The 25,788-nt window shown below is 40.3% G+C and overlaps 1 long non-coding RNA gene across 1 annotated transcript in view; it reads left to right on the top strand.

The window, feature by feature from the left end:
• The first annotated feature begins 15,945 nt into the window (after positions 1-15,945).
• The window catches only part of LOC110690296, an 84,271-nt gene continuing 74,428 nt past the window's right edge, over positions 15,946-25,788 (top strand). Inside the window, exons 1-2 of the long non-coding RNA XR_002505062.1 lie at positions 15,946-16,035; positions 16,706-17,473. This is a non-coding gene — a long non-coding RNA (uncharacterized LOC110690296). The remainder of the gene's footprint in view (positions 16,036-16,705; positions 17,474-25,788) is intronic.

The following is a 25,788-nucleotide window of genomic DNA, read 5'->3' as shown; positions in this document are numbered from 1 at the left end:
ACAGCATTGCCCCTCTTTTCAGGAAGTGAGTCTAATGCCAGGCGCATAGCTTCCCAGTTTGCCTCTTCGTCATATAGCATTACTCGAAGAGTCGGCTCGTAGTGTTCTATTGGAAGAACAGCTTCTGCACCATAAGTTAGGAGGAAGGGAGTTTCTCCAGTCGCCCCTTTTTCAGTCGTCCTAATGGCCCAAAGAACATGTGGTAGTTCATCTGCCCATAGGCCGCCTGCTCGTTCAATCTTTTTCTTGAGACCGTCTGAGATGATTTTATTAAAGGCTTCTACCTGGCCGTTTGCTTGTGGACGGCCGACAGATGCAAAGTAATGTGCAATTCCTTGGTCTCCCAACCAGCTTTTGAGAACAGGCGTCTCAAATTGGGGACCATTATCAAAAACCATAGACATGGGAACCCCGAACCGAGTGATGACGTTTTTTCCAAATGAATGAAATTACATCTTTCGTCTTGATTCCCTTTACAGCCTCCGCCTCTACCCATTTAGTGAAGTAGTCAACGGCAACAAGTATATACCTTCTGCCGCCTGTAGCAGGCGTATATGGACCCAGAATGTCCATGCCCCACTTAGCAAACGGTAGTGGGCTGTGAATGGTAGTGAGGTCAGTAGCCGGACGGTGAATTAGTTTGCCAAACCTTTGGCACTTGTCACATTTTTTCACCATCTCCATTGCATCTGCTTCCAAAGTAGGCCAAAAGTAGCCCTGCCGCCTTGTCCTTTGAGCAAGCATCCTACCACCTATATGGGAAGCGCAGAAACCAGAGTGAAGATCATCTAGTATCTCTCGTCCCTTTTCAGGAGTAACACACTTTAAGAAGGGTTGAAGGTGCCCCTCTTGTGAAGTTCTCCCTGTATCTTTCAAAACAGGAGGCTCGTTTTTTCAGTGCTGCCGCCTGTTGAGGATCATCCGGCAGTGTACCGTTTGTCAGATATGCCCTGATTGAATCCATCCAGGTTGAGCTTCTGTCTAGAATTCCAATAGGATTTTCCTCGATGCTTCTCTTCTCCATTACTTCCCAAAACACAGTTCGAGGAGTATCGGAGGAGGCGGATGATGCTAATTTCGAAAGTGCATCTGCCTGGTTGTTTTCTGATCTCGGCACTTGGATCAGATGGAAATCCTCAAGGGAGCCGACTGCTTGTCGGACCGCCTGTAAATACTTGATCATGGCCGGATGTGTTGCTTCGTATTCGCCATTGTACTGACTCACTATCAGTTGTGAATCAGAACAGGCGTCTATTTTCCTTGCCCCTGCCGCCTTACACATGCGGATCCCGGCTAGTAAAGCTTCATATTCTGCCTCATTGTTTGAAGCCTGGAAACTGAAGCGTAGAGCATACTCGAACCTGTCGCCCTCTGGAGATTGACATACGACGCCTGCTCCACAACCGTTTGAAGTAGAGCTTCCGTCCACATATACCTTCCAGACTTGTTCTGGAACTTGAGAGTCAGGAGGACGGGTCATCTCTACAATAAAGTCAGCAAAGGCTTGCCCCTTCACTGCTTTTCTAGGCTCGAAAGTAACTTCGAGACTCTGCATTTCTATGGCCCATTTGATCATTCGTCCGGAGGACTCCATGGTGGTAAGGGGCCGCTTGATCGGTTGGTCGGTATACACGACGACTGCATGTGCCAGAAAGTAGGGCTTCAATTTTTTAACAGCCATGAAGAGTGCAAGACCAAATTTCTCCACTAGGGGATACCTCAACTCGGCATTTTTCAGTACGTGACTGACAAAGTAGACCGGAAGTTGACAGCCGTCCCTTTCAGCAAGGAGCACCGCGCTTAACGCATGATCAGAGACGGCCAGGTACATGTACAGATTTTCTTTGGGCAAAGGGCTGACCAGCCTCGGCAAGGAATGCAAGTGAACCTTTAATTTCTGGAAGGCGGCCTCAGCATCCGGCCCCCATTCAAACCTTGCCTTTTTCTTAATTGCCTGGAAAAAGTATAGGCATTTGTCGCCTGATCGGCTTAGAAATCTTCCCAAGGCCGCCAGACAACCTGTTAACTTCTGAACCTCTCGAACGGTACGAGGCGACTGCATGTCAATGACCGCCTGTACCTTCTCGGGGTTCGCCTCTATTCCTCTCTGGTTGATAAGGAATCCGAGAAATTTCCCAGACTCAACTCCAAATACACATTTCTTGGGATTGAGCATGACATGGTGCCGCCTGAGTGTGGCGAAAGTTTCTCGGAGGTCCGTCAGATGATCTTTCTGAAGTTTAGTCTTGACAATCATATCATCAATGTATGCCTCGACGTTTCTCCCAATCTGATCAAAGAACACTGTGTTTATCATTCGTTGGAAGGTAGCCGGGGCATTCTTAAGACCAAACGGCATGACCGTGTAACAGTATAATCCCTGATCAGTGACGAAGGCCGTCTTCTCCTGATCTTTCTTCCACAAAGGAATTTGATGAAAACCAGAATAGGCGTCCATAAAACTCATCAAGGCATGGCCGGCTGTTGAGTCGACCAGGTTATCAATTTTAGGCAGAGGGTAACTGTCTTTGGGGCACGCCTTGTTCAAGTCTGTGTAGTCTACACACATTCGCCAGGTGCCATTCGGCTTTTTAACAAGTACCACATTTGCAACCCAATCTGGGAAGTAACATTGCCGAATGAACCCTGCATCAAGTAATTTTTTGACTTCGGCAGCTGCCGCCTGACCTCTTTCTTCACCATGGTTCCGTTTCTTTTGTCGTACCGGCTTCTTTTTCGGATCCACAGCGAGTTTGTGTACTGCCAGATCAGGACTAATGCCTGGCATTTCATGAACTTCAAATGCAAAGATGTCCTTGTATTCTTTCAACAGGTTGTGAAAGTCGTCACCAAGGTTTCTCAGAGCAGTCGTCCCCACTTTGACTGTTCGGTCAGGATTGGAGTCGTCTAATATCAGGTCCACATGCTCACCAGCCGGCTGAGGGCGGAACTCGTCCGGCCGGTCCTCTGCCAATGATTGCTATTTTCTTGCTTTTTTTGCGGACTCAGTCTGGGGTGCCTTTCTCTTTTTGTCGCCTGTTTCTTGAACAGGCGCACTTTCCTTGACATTGTCAAGGTCTGTTTTTTCTCCACTTGACCCAGTGGCCATAACAGTGGGCTTGACATCCGAGAGATAGCACTCTCGAGCCATCCTCTGATCTCCCCTTAGGGAGCCGACTGTTCCATTGTCCCTTTCAAACTTAAGCAGCATAAGTGACGGGATTATAACAGCCTTGGAATTATTCAGGGTTGGTCGACCCAGAATCATGTTGTAGGCCGAGAGTTCCTCTACCACTAGGAACCGGACTACCATGTGTCGTCCTTCCCCTTTTTCGCCCAGGCGGATGGGTAGATCTACTCGTCCCAGTGGGTGGACGACTCCTCCTCCAAAACCTATTAAAGGGTGGGAGGCCGGATGTATGCAGTCCGTCTGATATTTCAGTTTTGACAGACATTTGCTGCTGATGAGATCTGAAGAGCTCCCGGTATCTATGAGGATTCGACCAACTCTCTGGTTGGCCACTTTACATTCAATAACGAGAGGGTCGTCATGCGGCCCCCTTATTCCTCCTAGATCCTCTTCAGTGATGACAATCTCAGGAAATGTATATTTAGACGGCCGTTCTTGGTGAACGGAATTTACATCTAACCGCCTTATATTATCTTTGTTGCCCCTAATAGTGGGGCCGCCTCCTGAGAAGCCGCCTGCAATGGTGTAGACGACTGCATCATCTGTATCAGAACTGTCGGCCTGTTGATTCTTTTTGGCCGACTGCTTTTTTGAGGCAGTATTCCCCGTAGATTTCTTGACATAAGTGTCAAGATCACCTTGATCAGCCAAGCGGTCTAGGTACCGCATGAGACTGATGCAGTCATTGGTGTGATGACCAATGTCATCATGATAAGCGCAGATTTTGTCTTGGTTCCGGTTGCTCGCAGAACCCTTCATGGGGAGCGGCTTCTCAATTGAGAGTCGTCCCTTTATTTCTTTTAGGATAAACTGGTTATCCTTGTTAAACACATACTTTGGGGAGTATGGTTTGAATTCTTTTTTCTTTTTCTGGGCCGGCTGTTTAGAGGAATCAGCCGCCCAGACCCCTTTTCTTTTTTCATCTTTGTTGGACGACTGTTTCTGTCGTCCCTCTCTATTGTCGAACCTCTTCCCGTCCGACTGTTTCATCGTACACAGATCAGTCGCCTGTATATAGGCTTCTGCTTCAATCAAGGCCTCTTGAAGAGTCGCCACCCTTTTTCGAACTAAATCAAATTTGAAGGTAGACCCGTCTTTGAGACCTCTAAAAAAGTCAGTATAAGCTACCTCATCCGGTAACCCTTGAATCTGTATTCTCATCAGGTTGAACCGCCTGATGTAGGAACGAAGCCCCTCCTTTTCACCCTGCTGAATTGTTCCCAAATCAAGGGTCGTTTTCTTCGCAGGGATGTTCATTGCGAAGTTGGAGGCAAATAAGTAAGCGAGCGTCCTGAAGCTGTTTACACAACCAGTCGGCAGGTTGCCGAACCATTGCTGTGCAATTCCCTTGAGAGTCGCTGGGAAACACTTGCACCAAGTGGGATCATCCAACCCTTGAAGGTACATCAGGTTGGTGAATGCCATCAGATGGTCTTCCGGGTTAGTAGTGCCATCATAGGCGCCTACTAAAACATTTTTTACTTTGGCCGGCTGAGCGGCTTCAGTAATTTCCTTGGAGAAGGCCGACGGCTGTTCACCAAGTCTAAGCAGCCGTAGCTGCCAGTCCATAGGTTGGACGTTTTTTGCTGCAGGTCCACCAAATGGAGGTGGCTGCATAAAATATTGTTGTTGCGGCACAAATGGTAAGTTTGGTACCGCCTGTGCACTATGAAAGCCGGACTGACGGGAGGTGCCGCCTGACTGACTCTCATGGTACGACTGAGTCGGCCTCATCGAGGCATTTCGCAGACTGTCCTGAAAATTTGAAGTAGAAGCCGACTCTGATAATCGGTCACTCTTCTTCTGCTCTAGCAGGTGCCGAGCATCTGTGAACGTTTGCTTTGACCCGTCCGCCTGAATATGACGAACCGGTTTCCTATTTCCCGTAGGATAACGGAGTTTTGTGAAATCAAGAGCAGACGGCTCCCGCTTCTTAGATTTAGGATGGGGAGTCGCCTCTCGCCCTTGAACTGGCTTCCTCTTCAGTGAAGTGGAAGGTTTTTTGGCCGACTGCTATTTGACTGAAGCAGGCGGTTTTTTGTTGATCAACTCTTGGATCTCTCCCTTGAAGCCCCTCATGAAGGTCATGAGTTCGTTCCTTGTGATGGGAGCAGAACCATCAGTCGGCTGTTGCCGAGCAAGCGGTGCGCCTGCTGGCTCGCTTCCTGTTTGAAGATACTCCCGTTCCCTTATTTCAGTATGACGGGTTCGGCGGGCCCTTAGGGTCCCGTCTGGAGCTGTATGAGTTTCAACTTCAAATTCACTTTCGGTATCATGGTCCGACTGAACTTGAGGGTCGTCTAGGGGACGCCTCTCTTCTGGAATCGGTACAGACTTGGATGCCATCTCTGAAGTACTCTCCCCACAGACGGCGCCAAATGTTTCGGGGTTTTCTGATGTCCTGCGGGAGAGTTACAATTCCGAGACTGGAACCGGACGCCTGTACCTGCAAAATAACGGAGACTCCTGAGAGCTCCGCCTCCAACGGTCAAGTTAGTACCTGATTAAGGAGTAATCAATACAGAAATTAAAGTAATCAGATCTCTCTAGATGAGAATGCTTAATGTTGGTAATCTGCGTTGTTAGCGAGATTAGCCGGTTGTTAATAAGTCTGTTCTTCTCTGCTTGATCTCTTAATTATTCGGTTCTGTCGATTAATGAGGATTAATCGAGTATTTATAGCCTTGGGAAGCGTGCAACTCTCTAGGTTTAAGGTAAACCTAGGGCTGATCGGGCCTCTAGACTGAATTGGGCCTCGATGGCCGGTTGTCCCATTTGGCATGGATGGACACGTGGCGTGTCTTAAGTGGTCCATGGAGGACGTATCTGTGTTTGACACGTGGCAAGTTCCTGTTGGCCTTTGTGAAGGACACGTGGCGGAACCTGGTTGGTCCACTTGTCAGACGGTGATTGGTGGATAAAAATCCCCTAATCAGGTTCTGTTTAGGGTAAACCCCAAAATACGTGGTCCAATCCAATGGTGACACATGACCCTATCAAAGGGCGACACATGTCACCATAGGAAGATGACACGTATCAAGAGCATGAAAGAGCACCTGAATAATAAAGGGAATGAAGGCCTTCTTACATTAGAGGCCCGAAAAATTCCCTTAAAAGCCGCAAAAACGGTGCACTAAAGGGACACGTGCCCTATACTCATTGCGCAGCCAATAAGGGTGCACATTCTTAGGTCACTTACCCTAAGGGACACAAATTCCCACCCCTATAAATACCCCAATCATTGATGATGGGAGGGGTGGATTGTGACATAAAATTAAATAGAGCACTAAATAGGTCCAACCTCTATGTACTTTCTCTCTATAGATTTACTTCGTTTTTCGATCACTAACTTGATCGTTGGAGGGAGATCTCCAATCACCGGAGTTCCGTGGTTTTGCAAGTGTGTTCGAGTCTCATTGTCAGCAAAGCGTGACCAGTATCCCAAGGGATTCCAAATTAAAATACCCTAAAACATTTGGCGTCGTCTATGGAGATACTCGTCCGCAATGGCAGTAGATGGTTAGACACTAGGTGTTGGCCCTGGCCACGGCCGGGACGACCATGTTGAAGATATCGTTACAAAAATCCATTCTATTTATCCTCTGACCTGTTCATTTTCAAGAGGTCGAGGATCCTCCTGTTACAGCAGGTTTGTTTAAGCTTACTTTGAACAAGCTCCGTGAGGAGCTTGAGGGTAAGAGGCCTTCTTCCTAAAGGTAGCCGCCCATGAGAAAGGGAGAGGGAAACCAAAAGAAAGCTTATAACAAAGGGACTAATGCCAAAGATGCTTGAAATACTCTGTGCCGTCGGCATGAGTGTTCACCGAGGGTGCCAAGGGCAAATATGTTCTGGCCCCTTGAGAAAACGTAGTCGACAGACGGCCTCAGAAGGAGGTTATTGAGCCATCTTGTCGATGGAAGGATGCAAGAGATTATATCAAGCACAAGCAGCGTGAACAAATCGTTTTTTCGAACACAGCCTCTACTCGGACTATGCCGGATGATTTCTGAAAGGAATAGTTTCCTTCGAACAAGTGTATTATTTCGATAGAGGGTTCAGAATTCTTAAAAAGATAATTATTCAATGAGGTCAAGTGATTGGAATGCCAGGGTGGAGGACGTTTCCGATTAGTAATATTAATGTATAATTAATATTACAACTTACTCTTGACTGAACCCTTCGGGTCACACCCAAGTAATAAACGAACCAAAAGCGACGAATTAATTCAGAAAAAATTAATGAGTCGCCCGAGTAATTATTATTTAGACGTCGAAAATTTGAGCTTAGAGCGTCGGAAGTCGAGTTAAAAATGATAAAAGACAAGACGAGAAAGTTAGTAATAAATCAGTATAATGACCAAAATACCCCTAGCATCAGAATTCCTGAGTGCTACGGGCATTGACAGGTAGCAGCTACACCTAGTGAGAGGCATGCTAGTTGCTGGCCGAGGCTGGCAACTCGCACTTGGTGCGTGGCATGCTAGCATTCTGAAGCTAGCAGTCTGCACCAAGTGCAAAGCTTGCTAGCAAGCTGCGGCTAACATCCCGCACCTACTGCGTGGCGTGCTAGCATGCTGCAACTAGCAGCCCGCACATGGTGCACGGCTTGCTAGCTGATAACTTGTTATTTGGGATGATTTTAGGGTACTTTTGAACCTTGTTTTCTTTATTAATCGACATCAAAGTTCATTTTTTATCCTATTTTTATGCAAATTTTGTACCATCCATGCTTCACCGGTTGTTTGTGTTTTTGATGTAATGTAGCTATTTTTAGCACTATGGACATGATCAAGCATGAGTGAGCAAGGATAAGGGCAAGCTTGGTTGATAGAGCCATGGAGGAAGAAGGAGGAATGCCTTAAAGGGAAATGAAAAGCTTTTGGAGAACCTTGAAAGGTCGTTTGCGTAAGCGTCAACTTCAACCAACCATAACTTTTTATCTTATCAAACTTTTGAAGCGATTCAAATTGGAGATTAAAGTTCATCTCAAGAGCTTTCGAACGATTGGTCACAAGTCCATTTCCGACAAGAAACGTAGAAGTTACAGCTTCCCAAAGTTAAGCAGTCTAGGCAGGGCATCCTGCACGGACGTGCAAGATGATAGCACGTCCGTGCCAAAAGCTGCACGTCCGTGCAAACCTTGGCAGAAGCTTCTGCCTCCATTTTGGCCCTCCTGCACGTCCGTGCCAAACTTGGCACGGCCGTGTTTAGCCTTGAACGTCCGTGCCAAATCTGGCACGTCCGTGCAGACCTGCAGTCGAACTCCTTCCTTGTTTTCTCCGGCCTTTTTATTTGGGGGTCATATAAATACCCCTTTAGAGCTCATTTGTACAAGATACAATTTTTTTAGAGCTTTCCTCTTAGTTTGTAGTCTTAGAACATTAAATTCTCAAATCATTAGTTAGTTCTTAATTTTTAGCTTGGAAACATTCAAATTCAATCATTGTAGAAGACAAAATCCACCATTGTTGCTCACTTTGAAGCTTCATAGTAACCATTTCTTACTCATCTTTTCTACTTCTCTTTACTTTTTTGTTGATTACTTGCTTAATTCTTGCATGTTTTGGATTGTTAATTAGCTTAATCCTTAGTTTGAACTTGTTCATGAATTGCTTGAAATCTTTAATTGCTTTAAACCCCATGGATTGTGAGTAGTCTAAATTCTAGGGTTTGGGCAAAACCCTCAATGTAGTCACTAATTACTTGTTGCATGTGCTAATTTGGTTGTTGTGGGATGTTAATTAGTTGAGCTTAAGTGGTTTAATTGCTTAGTTCTTGTATATGGCCATTGCTAGAACTATTTATCCAAGCTTTCTCAACGAAGGATCGAGAGATGAACTTGAGTTAGCTCCCTTATGCTTGATTGACCCGAAATGCCATGAGAATAGGGATTACCGGTCAAGGGAATGTTTATGTCATCGTGATTATGCTTTAACACTTGTTTTATGCTATGTAACCATGAGAGTAGGTTGTATTCATGATTCAAGTAATCCCTCTAGCTTGAGAGAGTAGTTAGGTGCTTTAGATGACTTCCTCTAATTTATCCCATTAATTTACCTTGATTGTTGCATGCTAATTATGATTTGTGATGAAATTGAGTGGTATAACCCAAGCCCTAGATTCCTCTTAATATTGTTAATCTCCTCTTAGCTTTAGTTGAATTGAATTAGAAGAAGTTACTCAAAACCAACCCAATTTAGAATTCATTTAGCTTATTTAAACGGTAGTACTCGGTGGTTGATTCAACGCCTCTCTTGGGTTCGACCCTTTCTTACCCTTACTATTGTTAGTGAGACCAAGATAGGAATTATTATCTTTGGTAGGCTCGACGACGGCCTATCACTAGCAGCAGCCTTCGGCCACAGCAACTCGCACACATGGTGCGTGGCCTGTTGGGCCGGACGGGGTAGCAGCGCAATGGCATCCCACTTTGGGTGCCTTGGTGCCCAAGTGTGGGGCTGCCACGTGGTGCGAACTAATTTGAGAGTTTAGTGTTGTGTTGGATGGATATGGGAGAGGGGGTGGGGAGCAAGTTTGGTCCCCCCCCACTACAAGAAAATAACCTTTTTGTAGTGATTATTTTAACCTTTAGTATCGATTATAATTGCAACAAAAAGCTTTCCCAACGAATGGTCATTCGATACAATATCTCACGTTGCCTCAGCTTTTAGTAGTGTTTTTCAATATCGCTGTGGTTGGCCTCAAAAATTGATAAGAAAAACTACATCCAATCGTGGTGATTATTGTAGTGGTTATAACTGCTATAAATGTTGAACTTGTTTTCTTTAAAAAATAATTCATACATAAAATCTTCACGAGATTCGAACATGCAACCTCAAATTCTTAAATTAAAAGATTCACCAATAAACTATGACATATTTTATGTATTCTTTGTCAAACAATATTAATATGTCTAGTGTAGAAAAGGCTTTTCGTATCGATTTTTAGGATTTAGTGGCGATTGTAAATGATACGATTTCTCATAATTTTATAAATGTGAAAAAATAGTGTGGATTTGTCTTATTATGTTTTCCATATCGATTTTATTAGGGAAAACCACGGCGATTGTAAAATGATATGATTTCCTAAATTATTTCACAAACATACTTGCATATTATAACGAATGTACAGCCGCTACAAAATATTCGCTACGAAAAGACAATTTTCTTGTAGTGCCCCCCTTCTCCAAATGGTCCTCACCTAACCTCTCTTGTGAGCATGCAACTTGTTGATTTATTAGTAGCTTGATTATTAATTTTATGTTTTGATTTAAAATAATTAAAATGGAAAAATCAAATCTCCCACATTGATGGTGATGAGCGTCATTTATGGCGCTCAAAAAAATAAGATTTAGGTTCATTATATTTATTTTCTTTTATTGTTTTCATATAATTTTCTTAGTTTTATTTGGTTTTCCATTTTTAAATTTCATTAAGGTTCTAGATTAGTTTTTACGAGTTTTTCTAGATGCTAATTCATAGTTTTTGTTTTAGTTTTATTTTATTTTGTTTTTTCTTTTTTGTAGGTAAATAATCAAGTCAATTTGCTCATTTTTTGGGGATGCCTTACTCGCGGCCATCACCTCGAGTGCACCGATGATAGGGATGATCGGGAGCGCAGACGAGCCGCGCTAACAATCTCATCTCACGCATTTCCCCTGCTCTCCCTACGCACCATACCCTTGCTTCCCCACTCTAAGCAACTCCCTCAACACAATAACCACCGTTCACCACCACCTTCGTACCACCTTCAACCGCAACCAATCAGCCACCAAAAAGCAGCCAATTCAGCACCCAACAGCCAACTCACGTACCTCTAATTGTTCGTAACACCAGCTCCCCTGCTCCCGCAATAATCACCAAACCAGCCACCAATTACCTCCAATATCCACCACCTTTGCACCTCATTGTAGACACACCTAACCACCCTTATTGCGCCATCATGCATGTAGAAAACTCTCATCAAACTCCCAGCAAATATCACCGTAACCAAAGGACCGTCCGTGCGTGAAAACTCATAAGTGTGTGTGCACAACTGGGTTCAAATTGAAGTCGTTGATCTTCATTAATTTGATGATCATATGGTTGTGATGGTGCGTGAGAAGCATGGGATTGATTCCTTTATATTGGTGCAGCGAAATATCAAAGGGTGATGATCGAACAATGGTGATTGTGTGTGTTTGGTGATGTGCAAAGCAGGGGATAATTCTCAAATGAAGAGCAACTACATTCGAAGTCCACTGACTTCGATTCTTGGCATTTTTCCTTCTTTAAATTCTCTTTTTATTTTCTATTTCATTTTCCTTTTATTTTCGTTATCTTTTCTTTTTTTTTTTTTTTTAATTTTATTTTACATTTCCTTTTCTTAAAATTTTCTTTTATTTTCTTTTATCTTTGTAAATATAAATACCCATTTTTGGGGTAACATTGCGTTTCTGGTGCGACTGGCCGCAACATGCGGCAGGGTGCAAAATCAGCAAATGACAAAGTAACCCCGCAGACAAAGTAACCCCAAAACAAAAGTAACCCCTGACTGACTTAGTAATCCTTGACCAAGCAACCCCTGACTGACCTAGTAATCCCAAGTAATCCCTAACTGACCTATTAACCCTTGACCTAGTAACCCGAAGTAACCCATAACTGATCAAGTAACCCCTGACCGGCGACCTAGAAACCCCAAGTAACCCCTAACCGATCTAGTAACCCTTGACCTACTAACCCCTAGTAACCCCAAGTAACCCCTAAACGACCTAATAATCCCTAGTAACCCCAAGTAACCCATAACTGACCTAGTAACCCCTGATCAGACCTAGTAACCCCTGACCGGACCACCTAGTAACCCCTAATCGGATCTAGTAACCCCTTACCCACTACCATAAAAAAACTACCACCAACAACCACCACCAACCTAAACCACCAACGAAACCAAATCTAGAACCCAGAACCACGAAACCACCACTACCCACCCACGAAACCACCACTATCCACGAAAACAATTTGTTCTTCGTTCTTCAATTTAACAAAAAATTAATTAATAAAATTGAACAACTTACAAATTATATAATCAAAATCTTCAAAAAATAAGCTTGAATTCAACATAAATTTCGTAGAACATAAATCTCCAATAGTAAACCATTAATGAAATTTGAAGAAACTTGGGATGTGAAGACGACACCATTAATGAAGTTTGAAGAAAAAGAGGAGAGAGAAATAAAATTGGGGGGGGGGGGTAAAGGAAAATGTCGTAGAACATAATTTTTCAATAGTAAACAAGATCTGGAAATTATAATGGTGAATGATGGAAGAAGAAAAGAGGAGAGAGAAGAATTAAAAAAAAAAATTTATGGTTGGCCGCACTGTATGGCCAGCCGTATATGAAACTTTGTGTTGGGCTAAAATTAAGAGGGAAATTTTTTAGACAATTACAATCTAATTTCTCTCATAATTTTAGCTTATGTAGAGAGCTTCTCTCTCTAGATCTAGGTTAGTTTAGGAGTAGTTTTAGAGAGAGAAAGTGAGTGATTTCAATGGTTATTTGAGAGATTGAATTGAAGATTCAAGATGACATTTGTATAGAAGATCTCCATTATCAATCAATGAGGATTTCTCTTTATTGTTTTGTTAAATTTCATGTATGTTTAGTTTAATTTTGATGATTGATTCTTGATAGTGTAATTGTTCTTGATATTATGATTCTTGCTTTCATTAGTTATTTGTTGATAGATGATGATTCTTGAGTAGTTCTTTTGCTAGGAATTGGGTGAAAATTATATGATTGATTGATTGTGATTAATTTGGGAATTATGTTGATTGATTGTTGATATTAAAGTGATTAATGAAGGGTTGCATGTGTTTTATTCGATTAGGCCTTGAGAATTATGCTAGATTGTACAGTAATTGCTAATGACACAACCAATTGATTTAGGAATTGCAATTATTGATTAGTTTGGATTGTAATTCTCTTAGTTTGTTATTCATAGTGAACCCTAGCTTAACTATTAGGAGATACCTCTTTGATTCCAATTGATAGCTCTTATCATTAGTCTTCAAAACCTTTGATTGGCATGCTCTTCTCAAGTTGCTGCAATTGTCATGATTACTTGTTGATCCTTATTCCTTGTGTTTCTTTTGTTTGGTTGCTTGTTTTGTTAGTTTTTAGTGTTACCTCTTACCTTTGATTTCAACCTAGCTTAGGCGCATAATTGAGAGTGCTTAAATATTAACGTTCCCTTGGGTTTGACCCTTGACTTACCTCTATATTCGTATTTAGCTTTGTTAACTGTTTATAAATTTGTTTGGCTCCAAGGAAGATTGGATAACGACCTACATTTTCCCTACGTCAGATGGGTGAGCTTTTCTCACTGTTGCATTTCCCTATAAATACCCAACTTGGGGTATTAGGTAAAACACTTGAGTAAGTGTTGAAAAAGGCATCACCATTATGAAAACCTTTGAACACAATTGAGTACTTGGGTTTAGGTCGTGCTTAGCTAAATCCTAAGCAATAGTCCGTTTTCGGTGCTCGGGTTGAGGGTGGACTTCGTTGGAGGTCCTCGTGTGAGCAGGGCTAAGAGCTTTTGAAGAAAGAGCTCAATTAAGTGAGCAAAGCACGCTACAAAGGTATTAATCTCTTTCTTTATCTTGTGTTTAAGTTAATTATGCATTATGGTTATAATTATTGTGAGTGTAGTCTTTGCTCGGGTTTCCTTCTGCGGAGGGTCGGACTCACCGAAACCCAACAGCAGTATCGGAGCCTTGCTTATTTATTTTATAATCATATTTTTCTAGGTGTTTTCATGGCTTAATTTTTTCTGGTTTAAAGTTGCTAATCAGATTAGTAGCTCGGTTTTATTATTTTTAAACTCGTATTATAGCTGATTTCAGCCTCGAACCCATATTTTTGCCCAAAAATGGTGATTTTTTGGTGGAAAAGGCGTTCTGGAATAAGTTTTACCCTTTCAAGCTTGTTTTTTTTTGCCAAAAAACGACCAAAATTGCCTTTTTTGAGGGATTTTTCGTTTTAACGATAAATTTTAAGTCTTTTTAACCTTGAATCTTAATGGCATATTAATGGTGGTTTTGTATTTTGTTCTTTCCTTAATTTATATGCAATTTTAAACCTCTTTAAGCATTGTTACTTGATAGTAATTGGTGCTTGAAAGTTTGGTTTTTATTTTCACCTAATTGCAAATCCATTGCATAAAGTCACTAGTGGAAAAACTCTTTTTTGTAACACCCTAATTGTAACGGGCACACATAATGTACGTTACAAAAAAGTATTTGTAACGGGAAAATTGACTGTTCGTTACGAAAATATGCTCATTTGTAACGGGCATATATTTGCACGTAATAAAAAATTACTAATTGATGTAATGGGCTTGATTTGCTTGATATGAATAGTCTTATATTTGTAACGGGCGAAATACCGATACAAATATTTTTAATATGGTCAATTTTATTATTAGGTTTACACAAATTTCGCTCCCCTTTCACTCATTTGGCCGTCATCTCCTTCTCTCTTATCTCTCTCTCTCTCTCTCCTCTTCTCTCTCTCAATGGCTCAAATGCTTAATCTAGTGCTATCAAATTTCAAACCGAAACCGTTTAAATGTCCGAAACGAACCGATCCAAATGAAAACCAAACTGATTAAAAATCGTTTTTTGGAAACCAAAAACCAACCCGAACCGTATGTGAATGAACCCGAAACCGAACCGACCCAAATAACGTTACACCGTGTAAGAACCGAACCCGTTAGTGAACCGAACCAGTTCTAAACCAAACTAAAATCAAACCGAACCGAAAAAGAACCGAACTGTTTCTAACCCGAAACCGTTTGAATCGGGATAAAAACCGTTTACACCGAACCGTTAACAACCCACAACCCATTTGCACCAAACTGTATATAAACCGAACCGCTTGCAAACCGAATCGTTTATGAACCGGATCGCTTATAAACGAATCGGCTACAAAGTGCTTACTATAAAGAGAATATTAAAATCAAGTAAAAAGGTGTTTTAAATGAAATTTAATTATGCACACATGTTTACTACCGATCGAGCATTAAAGAACCTAACTAGTTATAAAGTGAACCGAAAAAGAACCTACTAGTTATAAACTAAACCGAGAAAGAACCGAACCAATTATAAACTAAACCAACAAAGAACCTAACTAGTTATAAACTGTACCGAAAAAGAACCGAACTGTTTCTAACCCGAAACAATTCCCAACCCGAAACTGTTTGAACCGGGATAAAAACCGTTTACAACGAACCGTTAACAAACCGCAACCCGTCTGCACCGAACCGTTTACTACCCAAACTGTTTACAACCCGAACCGAATTAAAACCGTTCAAGAATAAACCGAAACGGAATCGAACCGATAACTATTTAAACCGAACTGAAACCGACATGCGAAACATTTAAACCGATTCCAAACCGAACCGATTTCAAACCGAACCGAACCCGAACTGTCAAACCGTTTTGACAGTGCTAGCTTAATCAGTTAATCCCCCTCCATTTTTCTGTCCTCAATATTGAACAAGCAATAAAGAAGGTCATGTCCTGACTGTGCTCTAGCTGAAGATGCTACCGTGAGATCGATTATTTCTTCGGTGGTGGTTTTGGTCCATTGGTTACCAGTTGCTTGCGATGATTCGGTATATCGAGGGGAATGCTACGTCTTAGCCTGAGTAAGTGGTGGTTTCGGTGGTGGTGGTGGGTGCTGCAGGTGGTGGTAGTGAAGAGACCCACAATCTCCAATGGTTAATTCCTTTGCTCAACGGCAACCACCGTCCACCGTCCACCTCTTTCTATCTCCCCTCATCTCCATTTCTTCATCTTCTTTAAGGTATATTTCATTTTCATTCTTTTCATTTTTGTACCATTTAATGGATTTTTATTTTGTTGGATTAGGTTTTTAATGAATCTGTTTAAAGCTTTGTTCATTTTTAGGGTTTTATAAAATCTCATTAGTAATTTGTTGATTTTTAGGGTTTTAGAGTGGTTTTTCTGTGTTGTTAATTTATTATTATTAATTTGGATAATGTTTTTGTTTATTGGATGGTTTTGATTGTGGATTTTCTGGATTAGGGTTTTTCATTGTACTGTTGTGTTATTTAAATCTGCACGTATCGTCTTTTTTGTTTTATTGAATCTTCATTTACTTGTACAATTTAATTGGGCTTAAAGAATTGATATAAAAAAATGCCCGAGCTTTGATAATATGATGTTTTAAGGCATTTTTAGCTGCATTTCTTGGCTAATTTAGTGATTGAAGCACAAATTATGTATACCATTTTGAAATGTTGCTAAGATTTATATGTAAATTGAGATTATTACGCGATTTTGTTGAGGTTTTGGTGTTTCGATTGCTGTATGTTGCATTAATTTGCTAAGTTGCTTGGATTGTTTTTGCTTGGTTGCCTAAAAAAGTTGGAGTTTTTATTAGATGATAAATGAATTATGAGTTTTTAAGTTTCAGTTTATCAGTGTAACTTATCGCTTGCTTTATTCTTTAGATGAATGTCGAGAAGCTCAAGAAGATGGCCGGTGCGGTCTGCACTGGTGGAAAGGGTAGCGTGAGAAGTTATGATTTTTTTTTTTAGCATGCTGCTAAATTATGGCTAGGAATTGTGGTTAAATGTTTCAGTAGTTATAGAAATGCCTGTTATTAATGACGTGCTGTTGAAATTCCATTTGAAAATAATAACTATGCATACATCACTTGGATAAGAAACCTAGTTGGGTGATTAGTTGTGTGTGTATATGTCATTACTGTACATTTGTTCTGTCGTTGTATCGATGAACTCGTCTAAATATATGGCTTTTTATCATTTATCCAGCTCAATGCTGCCTTCATTAATGAGTTTTTTCTTGTGTGCTTTGGAGAGTTACATGTCTCAGTCTGATGGAATTATGGATGAAATGTCATTTCAAGTCATGATTAGGATGTCAATATACTTGTGTGGATTAGGATGGTGTAGTTTTGCGAACTGTGTTTTCCCAATGATTCTGTTTAATGTGAATTTTCTTGTTTGAACCTTGTTGAATAACTATATACAACTATACAATTTTAAACTTTAGTATGAATTTAATAGAATTTATTTTTTTTTTCTATTAGATGCCCCAACACTTTGTAGGTGTTTTGTCTTGGTTCTTTTTTGATGTTCTTCTGTTACACTTTCATTTGGTTCTTTGTATTGGTTTCTAATGCTATGATTTTTATACAGGTAGCACAAGAGATTAACTTAGAGGCAAAACTTCAGAGTGACTTTGTAGATCAGTTGGTAAGGCATCAGCTTAATCTTCTATATTTATAGCATTTTTTGGTTTGACTCGATATCTTGAATATCTGTTAAGTTGTTTTTTTTGTGATGTCACTGTTTGTTTTCTCTTTTGGGTACTTTTCTCTTCATTCATCAAATGCAACTCTTGTCTAGCTTAAGTATTAGGATGCGTTTTATAAGTATTAATTTTTCAAATATACCTTAAGAAAAGGTTCCCGCTTTCCTCTATTCAGAATTTTCTTGTTATTTTCTATTTTTTTTAATTTTTTTACCTAAACCTGTGTTGCCTTCTTTCTCATTCACCCTCTTTCAGTTGGAATTTCTTTCCATTATCTGAACCCCAACAAAATCAGAATTGGTTCCATATTCTTAATTATGTTGATGAATTCTGTTTCAGTGTTGTTGATACCGGTAACATGAGCAGTTTTCTGGTCTTTCTTATTGTATGTGTGATTGGCCAGCCTATTTTAGGACTACGCTATCTTAAGTATATTATGAAACTGAAGCACTTTTCCATGTGTGGATATTAAGTCAACCTTTGGGGATTTTTGAAATTTACATGCATGAATGAGCTTGCTTTTGTAGTATATTAAGAGGAATAAAATTGGCAGGCCATATATTAAGAGGAATAAAATTTAAGTAACCTAGCTTTCCTCTACTTACGGTATTAAGGGGATTTTATTTAGTTTGATTAATTTCAATGGTGATTCTGGTTGCTTTGGTAGTTTAATTATGTGATGTATTCTGTTCTCATACTCTCTTCTTTTAGATCAATGAGGTGTTTGTCGTGAATTGTGATTGCTTAGTACTAGTATCTTAAACTTTTTTGGTGCTTTTGTCACTGGTTTGTGTTTGTGTGCAGCGGAATGATGTTTCATGGCGGAGTAGATGATTTAACAATCTGTTTGCGTGTTTGTGTGGTGAAGGAGCTTAGGTTCTTCGGTAAGGAACAAGGTGGTTTATTTTATATTAGAAGGGGATGGCATTATCACTGAAAAATTTCCAACTTTGTGTATCAGGCATTGCTACATGTTGCTAAATATTATACTACCTCCGTTACATATTATTTGCAACGATTAGATAGACATTTTTCCTCTCTACTTTATGTCAAATCATTGCAAATAATATGTAACGGAGGTAGTAATTAGAATGTTAAGCTTTATGTGCTCATGTATGTTCTTTGTTGTATTTCGCATTACTTCCTTCTGCGATTACCAATTGTATTGCTGTTGTCTAGTTGTGGTTATCTATCTTCATATCTGCTTAGGTGAGGATTTTCTCACTTTATCAGTGGTCAGTACTTGTAGACACCCATTTGTGTCTCCCCAAAACCAAACCCGGTGATGAGTACCTTTCACGTCGAATCATAATCGAATGAAGTGAAAGTGGGGGGAAAGTCTAGTGTTGCGGATATTTTTTATCTTCTTTTCTATTCTCTCTGTTTTTTAAAACCTATTTTAAGAAAACAGCCAATCAAGTTTGGTTTGGTCCGTGGGTCTAATAATGGTGTAGTTAGATTGGGTTTGAAAAGAGCTTTCAAACGATATATTATAAGCCCAATTCTGCTGAATAATGAGGAATTTTTGCTAAATTACTAAACTGGGCCGGTTTGATCTTGATATGCGGCGCAATGATCTAGAGGAGGGCCTAATATAAATTTATCATTCCTAATGCAATTATAATTGATTTTAGTCTTCTAGATTCTTTTTGAAGGTTCTTTTCATTCCTAATTCAATTAACATTGATAAATTGACTTTGGTTGACTTTTTGGAGTTTTAATCAAAATAAAAGAGTGTTTTTAAGGAAAATACGATTTTGCCCCTCAGTCCGGCTAAATTTTATCAGAATTAAGAAAACGCGTGAGAATAATTGTTAGCGCCTGACGACAGGGATTAGCGCCTGGCGCTAATGCTTGGCGCCTAGCGCTAGCCTTGGCGCCTGGCGCTAATGTTCAGCGTCTGGCGCTAACCTGTTTTATCCTCGTCGAAACTTTCATTTTTTTCTATCCGTTTGGCTGATTTTCTCTATAAATAGCCTCCTCAAACTTCCATTTTTCATCTTCAATTATTATCAATTCTCTCTAATTCTCTTATATTCTCTAGTTTTCTTATTCTCTCTAGTTTTTAAGAATTCTTCTCTTTCTAATTTTCTATACAAAATTCCGCATTCACAAAACCAAGAATACCTAGCCAAATTCGATGTTGCCTTCGGCATAGACGTGAAAGGTTTTAATTTCTGAGGGTTTGGTCTCAAATCCCTCTTTCAATTATTTAATTTAATTGTTTAATTTTATATTTTCCTTGAAGTTACTAACGCGTGTATTTTGTTATTAGAAAGAGGTACGAGGCATCAATGTAAGTGCTTTAATTGTTTTATTGATATTATGATATAGAAATCATGTTTAGGTTGTTTTTATGATTCCTAGTGTCATGTTAGCGCGCTTTGATTTTCCTAGTATCATGTTTAGAAAGATGCTGAGGCATGTAGGAACAATGCTGGCCTCTGTTTGCTGGCGCCAAGTTCTTCCAATACTGAACCAGAAATATGCGTTCTAATTTCGACCAGTTTTCAGCATTGTTTGCTCGATCCTACTTCCGATTAAGTTTTTCTCACTTTTCTGAAACCCATATGTGTTCTACATATGGACATAACCCTCTGGGAATTCATGCTCCATCTACCTAATTGAATGCTTTGAGCAACAGAGGGTACATCCGAGAATGTTTAATTCACCAAACCATGGAAGCGAGTTTTTCTAAACTCGCGGTGTCCCATCTACTCGCGCCAACCCTTCACGGTTAGGCTTCCGCGCGGTGCATCTGGACAATTAACCATGGACCCTCTTTTGACTAACCCATATCCCGAACTTTAGAGAACTAGAGACATGGTTAGGTTGCAAACTCATTGCATCATGATTGTGCCTATTTGACTAATTTATTGGTTGTCCATATTCTATGTGTTTTTCCTAACCATTTGTTTGACTTGTGTTAAGATTAAATAGACTGATTTATGACTAAAAGAACTTTGCCTATTTAATTAATTAATTAATTTGAGTAAATAAAGTCTAATAATTTAATTACAATTGACTTAGTACGACTTTAGGCATACACTGTAGAGTAATAATACCAAAAGCAGTTTCAGATCGACGTTCCAGTAATGTCTCCAAGATTAAACCTGCAGCGCCACTCTGTGGAGCGTACCGCCTAGCAACAGTCCTGTTGTCTGGCGCTACATTGTAAAGAGAGGCGCCAGTCCTATCGTTTTGGCGACAGTTCGGTCTATTGCTCGAGTCATCACCTCATGTCTAATTGAACAATTTGCTAGTCAATTTGGTTAATTTTTACTGGTAATAATACCGTGTCAAGTCATTAATCAAGTCTAAGCACTAATTCCCATGGTCTTGCACAAGAGTCAAAGCATGTCACTCACACTCACCACATAAAGCACACACTAATGCACACTTTGACCATGTCTAAGAGTGTCTTGTATGCTCGTATTTTCCGTCATTTTTAGGGGGGTAAGTCAGATATTAATCCTATAATTAAACAACTTGTTTGAACCCTTTAATTAATTCCCAAAAATGTACACCTTATTTTTGCCAAAAATACGAACCATATTTTTGCTCTTTTTTCTTTTTCAAAACGTAAAGTCAAAGTCAATTTGAACCAAGTCATTAAAACAAAAATGGTTTAATTTAATGTGCGTGGTCAAGAAAGGAAGGGCGTTTGATCAAAGACAACCTTTTTATTCAAGTTCAACTTTTTAACAAACCAATCGCTCGTAAAAGGAAAGCTAAGACAATAATGGCAACTCCAGAGGAAGTTAATGAGCTTGGGAACCAATTGATTACTGTGACTGAGGCGATAAAGGTTTTAACCCTCAAAATCGATGATCTTGTGAAACAACAATAGATGGACCTCATGCAAGAAAGTCTGAGCAAACTGTCTAGTGACTATAAGTTTCAAGGAATTAGCTCACAAGGGGTCTCGGTGGACAAGGATCTTCTTCCGCAGAAGTTCAATGCCAACGACATCCCGAAATTCAAAGCGACTGACAACCCTTACTTTCACCTAAGAGCCTTCGAAACAATAATGAGTATTAAGGGTATTGACAAAAAGGTGTTTCCCTCCTTGTTCTCCCTATCTCTCAAAACTGTTTGCCAACAATGGTTCTTCTCCCTTGAGAAAGAAAGAACCTCTACTTAGGAGTCTATAATAAATGCCTTCATTGATACGTACAAGTGCAACATTCAAGTTGAAACTAACTGTAGGGAACTTGAAATCCTCAACCAGAAGGAGAATGAAGGTTTCACTTGTTTCTTCAACAAATGGAGAGAAACCTCTACTAAGATGATTGAGGTACCAAGCGAAAAAGAATATGTGAAGTTATTCATCAAGAAACTTCAAGAGAAGTACTCCAAGCATCTCAAATACTAGAATAATCTCTATACCTTCAAGGCCGTCTATGACATTGGAATCAATATTGAAGACAACCTGGCTAAGCTGAAAGCTGCTAACCGTAACTCCAACATTGGCTGGAAAGGAAAGAAGAACGACAATCCTTCTTCTTCCAAAACCACCTACTCAAACAATGTTAGTAACTTTAACTTAAGTGAAGTCCTTTCTATGAATAATCAAGGACAAAAGAAACCATTTAGGGGAACTTTACTCTTATAGGTATGAGTTATGACACCGCATTTGACCGACTAAATGCAAAAGGTCTTAAAACTCCTATTAGACCATTTGGGGACCCACCGGTCGAGAAGAGAACAGCTAACTGGAACCCCAATGCACATTGCAAGTATCACCAAGGTAGGGGCCATCTTACCGAAAATTGTTGAAAGCTTAAGGAAGCTATCCAAGATTGAAGGTTGATAATGCACTCTTGCTCACTCGTTGGCTATCTCTGATTAGGAAAACGAGGTTGATCCCTCATCTCTCATCAAACCTATTAAATAAATTCATGCTATTGAAGAAGAGGAGGAGATCTTTTTCGATGCCATGGATGACTTTCCTGAACTAGCAAGTAAAGAGGATATACAATTTCTTAAATTGTCCATGTTAGAGGGATCAAACTTGGTGCGTGAAGCTCTTGAAGTTGCGGAGAAACAATTAGAAGAGCTTCAGAAAAAAGGTGACAATGTCACATCCATGAAGAAGAAACCCTTCTCTCTACAAGTAATTGACAAACCCAAGAAGATTAATAGACTCTATACTCCAATTGGGATTTCATATGCTAAAATGTTCAATATGATCTCCGAGAGTGGCAAGGTCAAACCTCTCTAACTGAGACCATTTGAATCGCTAAAAAGGACAGATAGGTTCTACTATCATTACCATCAATCAGGGGGTCACACTATTGAAAACTGTTTTAAATTTAAAGATTTAATTCAGAAAATGATTGATGACAAAAAAGTAGTCCAAATTCCACAAGAGGAAGACATAAGCATTAATGGAGTTTGGGACAGTGATGAAGAAGACGTCTACTTAAAAGACATGGAAGGACCTCCACCCTTAGTGTCATATGCCATGGATGACTTCTGGGTTCAAGAAGATTCATCCATAGACGTCCTCTCAAGATCTGGGAGAATGCAACCTCCCATTTCAACACAACCTATACCGACTACGCAGCAAGTTCCAATACCTATCATAGAAGATAATGATATTGTCAAACAGTTCAAGAAAACCAAGGTTAAAATGAATGTATGGAAGCTTCTAGCAACATCTCGAGAGCATAGGTTGGCAGTGATGAATGTCTTGGATAAGATCGGGATAGATTCTGAAACCAATCCTGAGGGGTTGGCTAACTTCATTACGAGTGATCTCCCTGGTCCTATCAACTTGATCACCTTTTCCGACAAGGATTTACCTCCAGAAGGTGACAAGCATTATAAGGCCTTAAACCTCACAGTAGTTTGCAAGAGAATGAATGTCCCTATGACTCTTGTAGACAATGGATCGGCCATTAATGTCTGTCCACTCAAAATTGCGAGGATGCTAGGCATAAGGGATGAAGATTTGACCCCGTCAGCACAAGGAATAAGAGCTTATGACAACACTCGTCGTCAAGCTCTTGGCAAGATTACTATGAATATAACGGCGGGAGCAATAGAACATGCTACTACATTTCAAGTAGTAGATATTAAGGCTTCATTCAATTTATTGTTGGGACGCCCTTGGCTTCATGACCTAAAGGTCGTCCCTTCATCTCTCCACCAACAGGTAAAGGCCATAGTTGGAGGAATTCCCATTACGATCGATGCTTCATCCATGAGGATTAACGCTATAGAAAATCCCATCATTAACCTGGAGCACGATGAAGATGATGAAGATTTGTGGGGCTTTAATGAAGAGGTCTCCTTAATCGAGGAGGATGAAAGGACCCCTCTCTGCCACGACCCCCACTCCAATATGATAGTGATTGCTATTCTGAAAAAATAAGGACATTTTCCTGGGATGACTCAAGAAAAAAATAAAGGAATAGCAAAATCGCTGGAGTTACCTGGCCTCCCTAAATTAGACAATTCGAACTTGGTTTCGAACCGACTCGGGAAGATATCAAGCGAGCCCAGGAAATGTCAAAGGCACGTAGGAATGCTCGCATCCAAAAGAAAGCAATCCCAATGGATCAGTATCCTCTTACACTTAATGGACAATTCATAATCGAAGGAGAGGACTATCCATGCTACGAATTTCCCAAACCTTTTGTCATAAATGGCATAAGGAAACCGGGATTCGAAATTTTCCTAGATTGTTATTTTCTAGATGAAATCCCAACTCCTATCCACAAGGAGAAAGCACCCCCATGCTTTGACTTTAATATCATAGGATTACTATTCGGGCGAGAAAAAGATGAGCCGACGTACATAGAGGATAACTCCTCGCTCATCCAAACGGTCCTACAAAGCGAAAGCTTTAATCCCTCAAGGCTTATCACCCCAGTGGAAGGATCACTACAAGGGTGGCGCAAGACAGTCAAGGTGACTACTCCAAGCATAAGGAGAACTGCATTACGACGGGGCAAGGATAGATGTTCAAATAATCGTCAGAGTCGGAGTTAGAGTCTTTTCCCATAGAGTCATCTAAGTCTTTAGTTGTAGCACCCCCTTCTTCTATCTCTTTCCCTAGGATAGTTAGCGATCAAGTCCCTGAGGACATATCTCTCTTCGATGTAATGATTTCTGAATTTAGTAATATGTTTTCTTCCTCTTACTCCTCGTGCTTTTCGTTAACCCAAGATAACGAGCATTGCTTAGCTAACACTAGTAGAAAAATACAAAAAGGCAACCCCCAAATAGCACCGGTTCAGACCAAACCAGTGCCAAAAACTGCCCTAAAAATGGGCGGGATTTTAGACCAAGAGTAATGGCACCGGTTCAGATCAAACCGGTGCCAAAAATACAAAGGGCACCGGTTTGAACCGATGCCACTGAACCGGCCCAAGGTTTTTTTAAAAAAACCGGAACATTATAACCCTAAAACCCTTAGCTTCGATCTCCTTATCACTCCTCCTCTCCGCCTCCATTCCCCCATTTCCTCTCCTCTCCTTCTCTCTCCTCCTTCTCTCTCCTCTCTCTCTCTTCGTTCTTCTTTCTTCTTTCATCTCCTTCGATCTCCTCTCTCTCTCTCTATTCGTTCTTCTTTACTCTTTCAACTCCCTTCGATCTCCTCTCGTATGCAGCAACAAAAGCTCGAGCACCACCACAAAGCTCGATCTCCTCTTATATGCAGCAACCAAATCTCGAGCACCACAAAGTTCGAGGACCACCACAAAGCTCGATCTCCTCTCATTAGCGCAACAACAGCCGCCGCCACCACCACTAAGTTCGAGCACCACCACCGGCATCAACATCAACAACAATTTCGGGGATTTTTTTTCAAGTTCTGGCTTTTTTTTTTCGATTTTAATTGTTTTTGTTTTCGATTCACCAATTTTGGTTTTGTTTTCGATTCACCAATTTTGGTTTTTGATTTTGATTTTGGTTTTTGATTTTGGTTTTCGATTTTGGTTTTTATTTTGAATTTCGTTTTTAGGGTTTCAATTTTAATTTGCCTTTTATTTTGGATTTTGGTTTTTTTTCCTATTTGTTTTTCGTATTTGTTTTTTTTTTCGATTTTGATTTTGTTTTTTTTGGAATTTTTGGTTTCTTTTTTTCGATTTCAATTTTGGTTTTTTTTTTTGGTTTTTGATTTTGGTTTTTGATTTTGGTTTTCGATTTTGGTTTTTTTTTTGGATTTCGTTTTAGGGTTTCGATTTTAATTTGCCTTTTATTTTGGATTTTGGTTTTTTTTCCTATTTTTTTCGTATTTGTTTTTTTT

This window comes from Chenopodium quinoa, unplaced genomic scaffold, assembly GCF_001683475.1.
Source record: "Chenopodium quinoa cultivar QQ74 unplaced genomic scaffold, ASM168347v1, whole genome shotgun sequence".
In the NCBI taxonomy this organism is placed as follows: domain Eukaryota; kingdom Viridiplantae; phylum Streptophyta; class Magnoliopsida; order Caryophyllales; family Amaranthaceae; genus Chenopodium; species Chenopodium quinoa.
Note: the sequence above shows the minus strand (reverse complement) of the source record. Positions and strands in the feature narration are given on the sequence as shown.